Below are 14,631 nucleotides of genomic sequence, written 5' to 3' on the forward strand. Positions count from 1 at the left end.
AATCTTTTCTTTTTTTCTTCTCTACACACGTGCATAACATGTGACTCGTGCGCTGGCTAACTCTTTCGCTGAACAAGTTCGTTTGAACACAATGCCATGAAGCAGAGAGCCACTTCTCCATGGACCACAAGTAGAGTGAGTGAGTAGCTGTGGTCTTAGGAAAAATCCTCAACACTTCTTCCTAAAGAAGGTGTCACAAGTTTTCTTTTTTTTTCTCTCTTCTGGTTGTTTGACACACCGGCGGCCTTAACGACCCTGGCAGTTGATAGGCCCCCAAACAACCAGCGGTAAAAAGCCAATGGACCAGGGGAGGGATTCTGGTCCCGCCATTACGAGGGAGTTATTAGGTTTGTGTGAGGAGGGAAGGAAAGTGGGTGTCTGATTAGACAAGGAAAGGCTGAGGTCTGGGTGCAGTGTGTGTGTGTGTGTGTGTGTGTGTGTATGTGTGTGTGTGTGTTCAGTCTGCCAACCATCGTGGGGGCAATACGTCCTTAACACCTTATACAACGAAGTTACAACCTTCGAACACGATGGTGCGAACCTGTGAACACGAGATCACAACCCGGTACAACTCCTTCAGATCTACACGACCCATGATGCTTACGGCTCCTTGCCTACGATGCCCTTCCTTCTGACGCCACCCTTAAGGGTAAAGGCCAAAGGGCGTACCATCACACCCTCAGGTAGCACCTTCGTACTATGGAGGCTGTACCGTCACGACCGAAGGCTCAAATAGCACTGTAATGCCCCCTCGTCGGTGCTCGACGCAGTAAACACCGTACTCCCTCTATTTATAACGACACCCGGACTTTTATGGCCGCATAAATATTCTCTAAATATCCGATGTTGATACTCGCCTCGGATATCCGAAAACGAGACTCCAGAAGCAATTTTCCCCGAGCAAAATAGTCACGCGGACTCGGTGATACAACTTCGATAAATTCAGGGATTTACATCCGGGAATAATACCAGTTCGTTAACCGTTAACAGGTTCGGTGGCACGTGATGGCAGAGGGTGATTGATCACGTGCACGGCACTAATCACACCATCACGTGGGTAGTAATGGCCAGTTATGCATCACAACCACCCTGGTTCAAGATGCAAGTTGGGGACACATATAACACGCCAATGGTTCACCAGCGGCATTTGTCTGAGGATCGGCCCAGATCGGGCCGTTACAGAAGCCTAGATGTTACAGAATACGTAACATTAGATTACAGCGGCATCGTCACCAGCGTAAACAAAACGTTGAACTCTGAACTTAGAACAAATACTGTAAGATCTAAAGATCTTTCTGAGGTACGGCACAGATTGCAAGTCCTCCAGACTTCGCAGGATCACGCCTGTTCCCTGCTGGGTGTACACATTTGGGGTACTACTTACAGCCGTGGGTAACACTATACACTGTAGTCATGAATTAGCGTCGCTCACTTCACTTATAATGTTCCAATTTGTTCACACCGAGCATGAGACGGATGTCACCCTCAACCATCTCTTCCATCTGTTATCAACCTCGGAAAGGGTAGAGGCGCCCGAGCAAGTAGAAGGACGAATGATTGATCGTATGTGGAAAATGAAGAAATGTCTTCAGCATCTTGCTGTAGTGAAATACCTTCAAAATCGTTCGTATATGAAGGTAGAAACATGTTTTTCGTATACCGTAGTTACGTTTAGTGATTAAAGTAAATTCTCATCCTTCCCAGCTTGGCTAATGGTTCTATTTGACGACGTGTGGGGGAAAACAGTGACACACTAAGGAACGGAGGGCACGAGACATACAGAAGCCAGTGTGGGAGGAACATCTCCCCAGACAACATGCAAGAATTCACGGCATTCTCTTTCCTCCTCCTCCTCCTCCTCCTCCTCCTCCTCCTCCTCCTCCTCCTTCTCCTACTCCTCCTCCTCCTCCTTCTCCTACTCCATCACCACCACAACTGTCCTCAGCAGCGATGCCCCCCCAGCGGAACGATCAACAGCCCCCATAAAACATGCGGGATCTACTGCCGAACACCGTATTAGACACAGCCAAACGAGGTCAGGAGGGGGTCGGGAGCAAGTTCGCTTTCCGACGCACACAAATCAGGACGAGAGGCCAGTCGTACCCCTTGGGGCGGACGAGATGGCCTAACCTTTGAAATCCTGTGAACTCATTTCCATCGGGAGTTCCGGGAGCGTGCATTCCTGTGCCGGGAGGAGCACTTTACGAGGTCATTATCCCAGCACGATGCTGGCAGATGCTTTAAGCTGCCTAGGTGCGCGTCATGCACTGCGCATACACCCAACCCCCCCCGGTTTCAAAGGTACTCTGGTCATCATCCTCTTAAGTACGACGGTGTGACTCTTGAGCACGACGGCCACGACGGCCCTTGAGCACATCGGCATGACGACCCCTTGAACACGTCGGCACGGTCTTTGGGTACTGATGACCTTAAGGATCTTTGACCTTAAGGGTCAAGTCAAGAGACTATTTGTCATCCCACCCAGAGGTCATAACGTCGTCTCCGGGTCGTTAGCGACACCTCCAGGAGCATCCGCATCTCTCCTCCCTGATAATCTAGCACACAGTGCTAGCAGAGGAGACGTGAAACGACCATCTTTTCTTTCTCTTACCTCCTTCGCATCACCGCATTCCACGTCGCATTCTGTGGCGCTTCACGGAAGACACAGCTCATCCAACACAAGCCAGGGAATAACCAACGAGTGGGGCGGAAGAGCGGCGTTTGAAACTGCAGAATGAGATAAAGGGATGTCGTCAAGAGCCAAGTTTAATGATCCAACAGTTAAGCCGTGTCAGGACTTCTGCCTCACTATCATTGTCTGCATCTGTAGCTTTACTGTAGCATCTCCTGCTTTACTGCCCTCTCTCCATCGACGTGTGGGTGGGGAAGGAGCCTCCTGCTTTACTATCCTCTCTCCATCTACGTGTGGGTGGGGAAGGGGCCTCCTCCTTTACTATCCTCTCTCCATCGACGTGTGGGTGGGGAAGGGGCCTCCTCCTTTACTATCCTCTCTCCATCTACGTGTGGGTGAGGAAGGAACCTCCTGCTTTACTCTCATTACCTGTACACATTAGGAACTTATGATATCATCAATGCAACCCAATGAATTAACTCGTCACACATACCGTAAGATCTTCCGTTCTCTGGCTTTACCCCCAATGTACCGCCCTCATTTCCTACCCTGACTAACACCAACATACTGGGTCAGCTGAGGTCATCCAACGATACAATCTTAGGCATTTAACACCTGACGTCACCCCGCTCCCAGCTTAGGTCAGTCTGACCACATAAAACCAGGTTACATTACATTCCTTACGATTCTTAATTCCGTGTCTCGACTCGTCCAAGAAATGTCAAGAGACAATCATGGTTACAGCTGTAACCATGAAAGACTGGTCATTTCCATCTTAAAAGAAATGCATATATATATACAAACAACACACACACACACACACACACACACACACACACACACATAATGGCGTCCTAGCTTCGTCTGTTCGATGTATATCAACTGACTGTAATATTTCTCTTGTGTCTCCCCTGATGATATGATTATTACACGAAAGTGCACTTGGGAACTTTTCGTGTTTCATTTTTTCCCCGTGGACCCATAGGAACACACATTATATATATATATATATATATATATATATATATATATATATATATATATATATATATATATATATATATATATATACATATATATATAAACCGATCCGAAGCAGGATGAGGAGGCAGCCTTGGCCAGTATTCAGTTCAGGCCAGAGCGGCACACAGCCCCTCACGGATCATGACATAACTTACCATCATCTCGAAAGTTTAATTTCAAATACCAAACGTCATCGCCCGATCTGAGGGCCTGAGTCATGAATATATGATTTCCAGATGCTCACTTTACCCTGACGGGCCAAAACAACGGTGCCTGTGTGGAACATTAGCTCACAGAATGGTCGTGGATCACACACACACACAACACACACACACACACACACACACACATACACACACAATCCATGTATTTACTTGCGTATGTCCTTGTATGTATGTGCGTGTTTGTGGAGGGGTCATCTACAACGAATTTAAAAATCCTACAATGAAAACCTAAGGAAATCTTAGACATCAGCCTCCCCCCTTCCCTATCATGTATACCCTATCCCCTAACATGTATACCCCATCCCCAAACAAGTATACCCCATCCCCAAACAAGTATAGCCCATCCCCAAACAAGTATACCCCATCCCCAAACAAGTATACCCCTTCCCCTAACAAGTACACCCCCTCCCCTAACAAGTACACCCCCTCCCCTAACAAGTATACCCCCTCCCCTAACAAGTATACCCCCTCCCCTAACAAGTATACCCCCCTACCCTAACAAGTATACCCCCCTACCCTAACAAGTATACCCCCTACCCTAACAAGTATACCCTCTCCCATAAAAAGTATACCCCATCCCGTAACAAGTATACCCCCCTCCCAACCCGTAACAAACAAAGAGGGGTCGTACGAACAAGGAGCCACCCTCGTTTAAGAGACGCGCACCTGCAAATCAAGCCTGTCGTTGAGACAGAGAGAGAGAGAGAGAGAGAGAGAGAGAGAGAGAGAGAGAGAGAGAGAGAGAGAGAGAGAGAGAGAGAGAGAGAGAGAGATATGCTCTGCTTTCATTATGCAGACCCGGGTTATCCCCCACACACACACGTCACTGGAACGGAAGTCTGCTGGTCCTGGCATTGCTTGCTTGTTCACCTCCGTGGGTGCATATATGTACACACTATCTCCCCACCTACCTGACACCACACATATACATACCTGGCCCAGGCTGGGGTGTGCATATGTGTACGCATACACATATGCGATACACACCGAAAGCGCATGTATATAATTCCAAATGAAAATCATTTCTCAACACTTACCACGAATAGGTTTGACGTCTATGTGTGATGCCCTGATTATGGCATGACCAGAGAGGCGATGAGGGAACCAACGCTACACACAAGATGCGAAGGGCTATGATACCAGGCCCTTGCTCTCAAGGGGGATACTTCAGGGTGGGGAAAAAAATTGTGAAAGTATATCTGTTATCTACCCGAGAGACCCGGAGGAGGAGGAGGAGGAGGAAGGTGGAAGGGCGGTGAGGCAATGAGAGAGCTCAGAGCGGAGGCCCGTCCACCCACGCCACCATAACACAGAAACATTTGACCAACGATAAGATTTTCCCCAGTGACTCTGATATCTTGATTCATTATATGTCTCCTTCGAGTTTCTCTATTACGAAAATCTTTCTTAGTATAAACATACTCCATCTCTCAAGAGATGTGACTAATATTTCAGTGAAGTTCTAATCCACGAGTATATCTATATGATGTGGTAATATTTCTGATATCTATCTTTTAACAGTATAACATTCAGTGGAGGTGAAGTGTGACATGACATTCCCAGGCGATTACCTCGCTTAGAAAATGATAGCTTCGTCCTCAGACCCACACCAGCGGCTGCTGAGGGCAAATACAGGGCCAGAAGACCAATCAAACCAAATCAAGGGAGTAGAAGACCTTCGAAATCATCGTAGGGATATGTGTGTATGTACACACCAGCGTTCCCCTGTAGCTCGGAACTTCCCGTGAGGGCCGTCTGCTACCGTCTTTCCACATCCAGGGTACCGGCCCAGGTGTGAGACACCCTTAGAGAGCAGGGGGCCGCCGAGGTCGCCGCTTGTGAGGAGTTGAGTCACAGCCCCGTGACTCCTGCCTTACATCATCGGCCAACAGAGCGGGAGGCAGCGACCCACCGACCGACCCCCCCTCACACACCTGGGGGAGAAACGGGTTTCCACAAAACTCCCTCCCACCTCGCTGGGAAAATTCATTCACAATCACGAAGGACAAATTGCTCATGCGTCCGCGGGAGACCTCGGGGTCACACCAGGTCACGTCCCGGACTCATAATCCAGTCATCGGAGCTCCAGCTGGGCGTGTTCTGTCTGTTTTTCTTTTCTCCCTACCGACAAACATCGCGTGGAAGGTACCACAAGATGGATCTACCTCGACACAATAGGTGATAACGGGTTTCTTTGGCACTTGTTCTCCTCTGTACATTTGGCGGAGGGGCTTCCATCGCCTCAAAATCACCGCGGAGAAAGTAAGCTGCCACACGTTTCCCCCCCACCTCTCAATGGACTAGGACGTGTTTACATGTAGGTAAATGGCGTTTTCTGAAGGGCGACCTAGTTTCGCTAATGCTAACACACGTCCGAAGCCCAGTTGTAATCACATAGCGCAAGAGTGGTACGAATCCGGTGAGCATGCACTCTCTTAACCTACTTTTATAAATTCCTGAGGGAGGGGGATGAGGCCAGCTCGTGTGTGTGTGTGTGTGTGCAGATACAGGAGAGCACAGGGACCGGTAGCATGAGGGACGTGCAGACTTAACGCCTTCCTTTTCCTCGGTGCGTCCAGAGGTCGGGCATGTGGTGGAGGTGGAGGTTCCTGCATTGTTCCTGCCGACCCGTAGCTAGGCCACAGCCCCACTTCCCCCTTCGACTACTTTCCCCCACCTTTGTTTACGGAGGCTTTTAAACCCCTCGAATGCTAATTTGACGACTGAATGCTGTGGATTGTTCTCCTCCTATGCTGTGCAGGAGTTGAGCCCCTCAGATCCAGGTGAAAGAACAAGATTGCCTAACAATTAAAATACTGTGAAGGAGTTTTTTATGAATGGAATTCAATACAAAATAATGACTATCATATATACATACATAGATACAGAAACGAGTGAGAAATCTAATACAGGAAGGTCGTGGAATCATTATAACACAAAGCTCTGATTCAACACTGTTACCAACAGGCATCAAGAACTTAAATGTCAAGGGAGAAAAAAAATAATATCCAAAACTACAAAAACTTGATCATCGCATACGTTACGTTTACCAGTTGATGCTCGCCGTCAACGGATGCTGATAAGAAAATACGAAAGCCACTGCGCTCGTGTCCAACCTCCCAGCCGGGCCGTAGACGAGCGTGTGTGTCCTGTGTGTATGTCAACACGAGCTGGGTAGGGTGTGTGTATGTCAACAGGAGCTGGGAAGGGGGTGTGTATGTCAACACGAGCTGGGGAGGGTGTGTGTATGTCAACACGAGCTGGGGAGGGTATGTGTATGTCAACACGAGCTGGGTAGGGTGTGTGTATGTCAACAGGAGCTGGGAAGGGGGTGTGTATGTCAACACGAGCGTGGGGAGGATGTGTGTATGTAAACACGAGCTGGGGAGGGGGTGTGTATGTCAACACGAGCTGGGGAGGATATGTATATGTCAACACGAGCTGCCACGTGATATGACCACAGATGAGGAATACGAGCAAGGCTTACCTGCGGGAGAGAGAGAGAGAGAACATCAATTAGCACCTGGTACAACACACTGCTTTCACAACATGAAGGTAGTTTAACAACATCTCTATGAATAACAAGATAACAACAGCCAGTATATTGTTTACCATGTGTATACTGCAGCTCACCCATGCCATGTGCATGACGGTGTGCATCCGTCCGGTGCATGACGTCTGGTCAACCCAAATGTAGATGATAATGGATACATGGGTCAATATCTCGACACAGAAGCTTAACCAATCTATTCTAAACGTTAAAGTATCACAGTAACAGATACACTCCTCTGCTTAACACCCCAAGACGTTTTTGCGTGCGTGTGTGTGTGTGTGTGTGTGTGTGTGTGTGTGTGTGTGTGTGTGTGTGTGTGTGTGTGTGTGTGTGTGTGTGTGTGTGTGTGTGTGTCCTGCAAGACAAGAGCAACGCCCCTGTCTCTACCCCTAAGACCACATGCACCACAGGCCTGACAACCATGACTGCTCCTCACATCCATAACCCGACACCCATCACATCTGGGACGACGTGCCACATGCACTCAGGACGACCACCTCCTCGCCAACACACACCTCAGGTGTTGTGAGCGGCTGTGGGAGGGCGTCGTGCCAGCGACATGGCGTCACTAGCAAAAGCGAGGCAGGATCCGGGGGACAAGACAATGACGACCCCCACACACACATCCCCGCCTCACAAGGTTGAATGGCCGGTATTAGGAGGAAGGGGATATGAACGTTATAGGTGCGAGGGTCGTCGGAGGCCTGACTTGCCGAGAAATGGGTTGAGGCGACAGTGATGCTGGGTTATGTCATGAATGACGCGTCGTGTGTGGGGGGAACGAATGGCTCTCCCTGGTGGCGACGACGTAGGTTCTGCCTCAACTTCCTGCCTCCGTAGGAGAAAAATCCCTTGTCGTACGAGCATCAAAAATGATCCAATCTCCCCCGCCCCTTTTTTTTTTTTCTCTCCTTCTTGACGAATGACTAATGAAATAAAGAATAAAACGTCGTGTTTCAGGTATTCTTATGGCCAGAGAACATGACCCGTGATACAGCGATCCGTGCCTCACACCTGGCTGCAGGGCGGGTCAGTGTTCTGGAGAGAGGAGGCCGAAGGTCGCCTGGCAAAATGGGCGTGTCCGGCAATCCTGAAGAAACTGGGTCGACTCGACTGGGTGTTCGAACACGCGTCCTGACTTTCATTCTCGATGCTCATCTGTCACTGCGCCAACCACCACACACCTCTTAATCAAGGAGGTGGAGGCATTCCCTCACACTCAAAGCTTGTCAAGATGTGGAGAGCATCCATCTATATTTTACCACATAAAGCTTGTGTGTGTGTGTGTGTGTGTGTGTGTGTGTGTGTGTGTGTGTGTGTGTGTGTGTGTAGGTGTGTGCGTTAGGCGCACTGCACAAAGCTAGGAAGGAAGGGAGATGTCCAGCTATAACACCCAGCACAAAGCTTGCGTAGGAGGTGAAGAATCCAGCTATAACCCCCGCCCCCCCGCACCAAAAAAAAAAAACGAAGATCGTGTGGGAGGAGGGAGACATCCAGCTATAATCTCCAACACAAATCTTGTGTGGGAGGGGGAGACAACTAGCTCTAATCCCAGAGACAAAGACTGTGTGGGAGGGGGAGACATCCAAGCACACATCTCCCACAAGTCACAACCGAACGTACCTCGCTAATGTTGTGGGGAGGGATGGGAAAATCTCCTGCATTCCTACTTCTTTATCATTTTCCAGTCAGTCAATACTCGTTCAGTACACGGAGGCACTTCCTACATGGCAAATGAACCTCTGTCAATGGACCTTTTCGCAGTTCCTTCATCTCTATCTTCCTATACCACCTGGATCAGTTTTCCTTTGGAGACCTGATACTACATCAACCTTCCTCCTCTTCGCATAGTCTTCTAAGATCAAACTGGCGGTGATTAATTCTTCCATTAATACGATCGTGAACCGAATGCATTTCCTCTTTTCCATGACAGCAAACGTTTCCCTCGCGCTGATGTGCGAGTGTCCAGGGACAGGAATATATCACACGTCGGCGAGCGCTGTGCTGCGCTGCCCTCCTACTGTGATGCTGTAAACGCAAGGAAATATTTTTACAGCACAGACAGATTTGTTACGCCACGATGCGATTTCCGATAACTCGGGTCAAGGGAGTGATATACGACGAGCACTTGCCGCAACAGGGAGGTGCGCGCGGGGGCGCGGGCTTGAGTCCCTAAAGCGGGCGCACGACCCACCTCACTCTCACTCTTCCTCCTCCTCCTCCTCCTCCTCCTCCTCCTCCCAGCGTCCGAGAGCATTACGGGAAAATATTACCAGGAAAGAAATAACGGCGGAGGAGCAGTGGCACGGGCCGGCGGCACGTCACATCCCAGCTACAGGCTCCTGCGAGACCAAGATCAATGGCCACGTGAGGAGGAGAGAGGTATTGTCAGGATCAGTTGTCGTCGGGGCGGAGGGAGGGAAGGAAGGAGGGAGGGACAGGAGCGATATTGGCGCGCACATGAGGTACGAGCGGTATGTGTGTGTGTGTGTGAGGTGGGAATGCAAGGAGGTGGAGAATAAGGAGATGGAGGTGGGAAGGGTTGGTTCTTGTGAGGGGGAGGGGGTGTTTAAGGAAGGTGAGTAGGCAGGCAAGTGTGGGGTAAGGTTAGTGTGGGGAGGAGGTAACGTGTTGAGTCATCTCTAGCAGGAATGATGAGTAATATTCACTAACATCTAGAGAGAGAGAGAGAGAGAGAGAGAGAGAGAGAGAGAGAGAGAGAGAGAGAGAGAGAGAGAGAGAGAGAGAGAGAGAGAGAGAGAGGTGCTACAATATCTTACTCATCTTCCCGTGTGTATAGCAAGTAGGCTCTGAGTGTCAGTACATTATACACGGGAGCTAGAGACTGGATGTACGCATATGAGGCCAGGATCCGATCGCTCCCGACGCCACCTCGCGGAGGGGGGAAGCAGTCAGACACACACACACACACACACACACACACACACACACACACACACACACACACACAGTAAACGTCGCCTAACACGTATTGAAATAGAATAAACAAGACGAGACATCCAAGAGAGAAATCTTTACTTTTTCTACTCCATGACTTGAAGGAACACACACTCCTCTCTCTCTCTCTCTCTCTCTCTCTCTCTCTCTCTCTCTCTCTCTCTCTCTACCTACCTATCTATCTATCTATCTATCTATCTACCTACCTACCTACCTACCTACCTACCTACCTACCTACCTATCTACCTATCTACCTATCTATCTATCTATCTATCTCCTGCCAAGGAGGTCTTACACGCAGACATCTGAGGCCTGTCTCGCCGTGCAGGGGCCGCCCGTCTTCCTCGCCTCCTGGGGCAGGATCTATACCTTTGATCCGTGGTATCACCGCACATCAAAGGGCCGCTGCCAAGGGCTTGGAGCTCCTGCCGGTAGGTGGTGCTAGGTGGTTGCACGGCAGGTGCTGCCAGGTGCCTCACGCGTTAATTAAAAGAGGGAAGTCGTCATGAGATGGAAAAGAGTCAGGTGCGATGGTCTGTTATAGGTTCTTAAGTCTGGTCTATTTCCAACATATTACACAGAATTACATCTTGCTTATCCCTGGAGCTGGCGGAGAAAGAACATTACCCACGTATATCTTAGGCATGGCAAAGGGGGGACTTAAGGGGAGGGAAACGGGGGGCTGGAAAACCTCCTTACTGTATCATCCCTTTCTAGAAATAGGAGGAGGGAGTATAAAAGCCAGGATATCTCATGGCAAGACTCAGTTATCTGTTCCTGGCGCTAGCTAACTCGCTGATGCAAGACAGTGTAAGTAGATTCATTCCAAAAATCATCTTGTAAGACATGGTACTCGATGGCACCAGTTATAATCGAAAGAATCCTCTGAATTTCCTCTTGTGTATAACAAAGGAAAGTCTCTACATATCTTCGCTACCTCGTAACACCCCGGTTGAGGCGCACTCAATGAAAGCATTAACAAAACTTATCATACATAGTTGAGGGACGGCAACAGGAGAAGCACGTACACTGGGCGTTTATCGAACACACAAAAAAAAAGACAATTGGTTATGCGTACATATATAACGCACTTCTAAACGAACACAAGGAAGGCAACTGGCCATACGTAGATGTATGACGTCTATTCTCTTTATCTTTTCAATTCTATCACAAGAAACGTACAAAACTACACTACAGTGAATACAGGAGTACTATCCCACAGTGACTCACATGCCCATTTCACTGCCTCCACCACACAGCCAGTGACGGAAGGTTAAGACCAGTGCCACAGTACTCATCAGCACGACGACCACCGCCCACCCACCCGTGGCTCATCTCCGTTCCATTGGGCAATTTCCTCCGCCGCAGAGGTACGCTCACATCCCCACCTCTCCCTCCTTCCCTCCCACACACACACACACACACACATAAGCCGCCTCCCGTCCCGCCATCCATCTCACTCTCGATGTATGTATCACGCCTTGCGTGAATAATAAGACGAAACAAATGAGGGACGCCGAGAATTCTTCTGTGTGTGCAACATATCCTCACACAAGACAAAGCTTAGCTTTTAGATCGTTCGAGTCTCTCTCTCTCTCTCTCTCTCTCTCTCTCTCTCTCTCTCTCTCTCTCTCTCTCTCTCTCTCTTTTTATTTTCCAAAAGAAGGAACAGAGAAGGGGGCCAGGTGAGGATATTCCCTCAAAGGCCCAGTCCTCTGTTCTTAACGCTACCTCGCTAATGCGGGAAATGGCTAAAAGTATGAAGATATATATATATATATATATATATATATATATATATATATATATATATATATATATATATATATATATATATATATATATATATATTGTGCTGGTGTGACATATGATAACTTCATTATGTCCACCAGGGCATAACGTAGTGCAACCCGCAACGACAATACTGTGAGCAATAACGACACTTCATCCCGCGTAAATTGTTCCCGCCACGACCACAACATTTAGCGAGCCAAACACGACAAAAAAAAACGTTTTACAATACCGCCTAATGAATGTGAATTAATTACTTATTCATCTATTTGAAAAAAAAAAAAGAGGTGGTGAATAGAGGTGATGCTTTCCATTAACCTTTCTGTTGTTCGAATCGGACACAAAGTGAGTGTTTTAACCATTATAAGTGAAGCCAACAAATATGTGGGAGTTCCAATGGTATGTAACATAGGGAAAGAATATACATATATGAATATATATATATATATATATATATATATATATATATATATATATATATATATATATATATATATATATATATATGGTGAGAGACACAAGGGCGATCCACAAAGGGGGGTTTTTCAGAGGTACGACCCTCGACTGTGGCGAAGGTGAACTGCAACCCGGGGTAGTGGGCCACGACGACGACGACCACCACCACCACGACCCTCCACTGTAGGGCCAGGGGAACAACCCGAGATGAACCACGACCCCTGATAATGGGTTGAGGATACGAGAGTTCCAGGATGATCATCCTTTGCCACGCTCCGGTCCCCCCCACACACCCACACACACCCACATCCACACCCACACTGGGCCAAGATAAAGGGGCTTCCTTATACTAGTGACCCATGTCTCCTACACTAGACTAAAACATGAGACCTCCTCATAATCTTACTGTGTGTCCCTTACATCCACCTGAACCTCCTTCATCAACTCAGTAACTTCACAAATCATGAAGTTTATGTCATTTCCCGCAATTCAGACGCCAGTAAATCCAATCACATCGTACCATATATGTATAAAGTAACTGATTTCTGACACGTCTATCTATCATCCTACTATATCTGTTCTTACGTTACAGAAATTTGTCTAAAACCTCGACGTCCATCCTCTCTCAATACGTACACATGTGAGCAAGTCTGGGTGATGGTTTAGAAAGCTAGGGGGTCGTGGAAAAAAGATGACAGAAATACATAAATAATTCATTCTCACACGTCACACGCAGGAGAAACAATGGACTTTTCCACCTTTCGGTAATGAATGGAGGTTTCGACGATGGTAGACGTCGACATATGGATCATTGTCGTGCGGTGAAATAATGCACTGACAGCCTTATCGCACCCGATCTTGAAGGCTCAATAAACCACAGCTAAAATGCATCCATGTGTACTGTACATGCGTAGTGACTATATACACAAAATATCCCCCATCCAGTAAGCTAAAAAGTAACCACAATGTAAAAGACCCTCGCACACGGTAACTACCCTGTCCCTCGTCTTCTGTCACTTGACATCTCCCACACAGGCTAGACGAGGTCCCACAACGAGCAGCATCCTCCTCTTGACCCACTGCCACAGCCAATACGGACGTCCACTCCTGCCCTACACGACCCTCTCCACAGCGGGCCGGGTCAAGGGCGTCTCCAGGGGCTATAACAGTGTTAAGGAATGTGGCGACAAAGACAACACGAAACAGGGAGAGAAAGGACGGATTCCTTTGGCAACGAGACACCCTTGATGTGGACAGGGGAGATATGTCATCACGTAACACACACACATGATGCATCTGGAGGTGCGTCTTCCCGCCCCTCCTAGCTGTCGCACAAGCGCTGACAAGGCGGCTATCGCACACACGGACACTGGCTGGCACCTATCGCACACACACACACACACACACACACACACACACGCTCACGGACACTGACACACACTCACGGACACGGACAGGCGGATACCATCCAGACAGAGCCTGAGGGACCGGTACGAGCAGGACTGTAAAACATACCCGAGCACGTGTCGTCTGTCTGCGTCTCAGTTTCCTCTGGAGACGAGGGGAGCCAGAATATCGAAAGCCAGGCCGCCATAAGGACGACTCTGCGTTAGGTTGAAGTCGCGTCCACCACCCTTCCAGACGTCCCCAAGATGCTTGCTGTCTTGGTCACGCCCGCCCCAGGATGGGACTCCAGCTGACGCTCACCTCAGACACACTTTTCCCGTTTCCTCTGCCCCACCCTCCTCCCTCCTCCTCCTCCTCTCGACAGAGGTCGACATCCAATCATATCTTCCATCTTCTATCCTCCAGTAATTCTTCCGCTGTGCTCTCCTGCCTCTGTCTTTATAGATTTGGAAATTTACGACGCCATAAATGTCCTCCAAGAACATAACATATGATCACAGACCATCAATGTGTCCCCGTTATCCGCCTCTCCCATGTGCAACCTCTTGAGCACGACGACACGACCATGTACAACCTCTTGAGCACGA

Source organism: Panulirus ornatus, chromosome 47 (assembly GCF_036320965.1).
Source record: "Panulirus ornatus isolate Po-2019 chromosome 47, ASM3632096v1, whole genome shotgun sequence".
NCBI classification, from domain to species: Eukaryota; Metazoa; Arthropoda; class Malacostraca; order Decapoda; family Palinuridae; genus Panulirus; species Panulirus ornatus.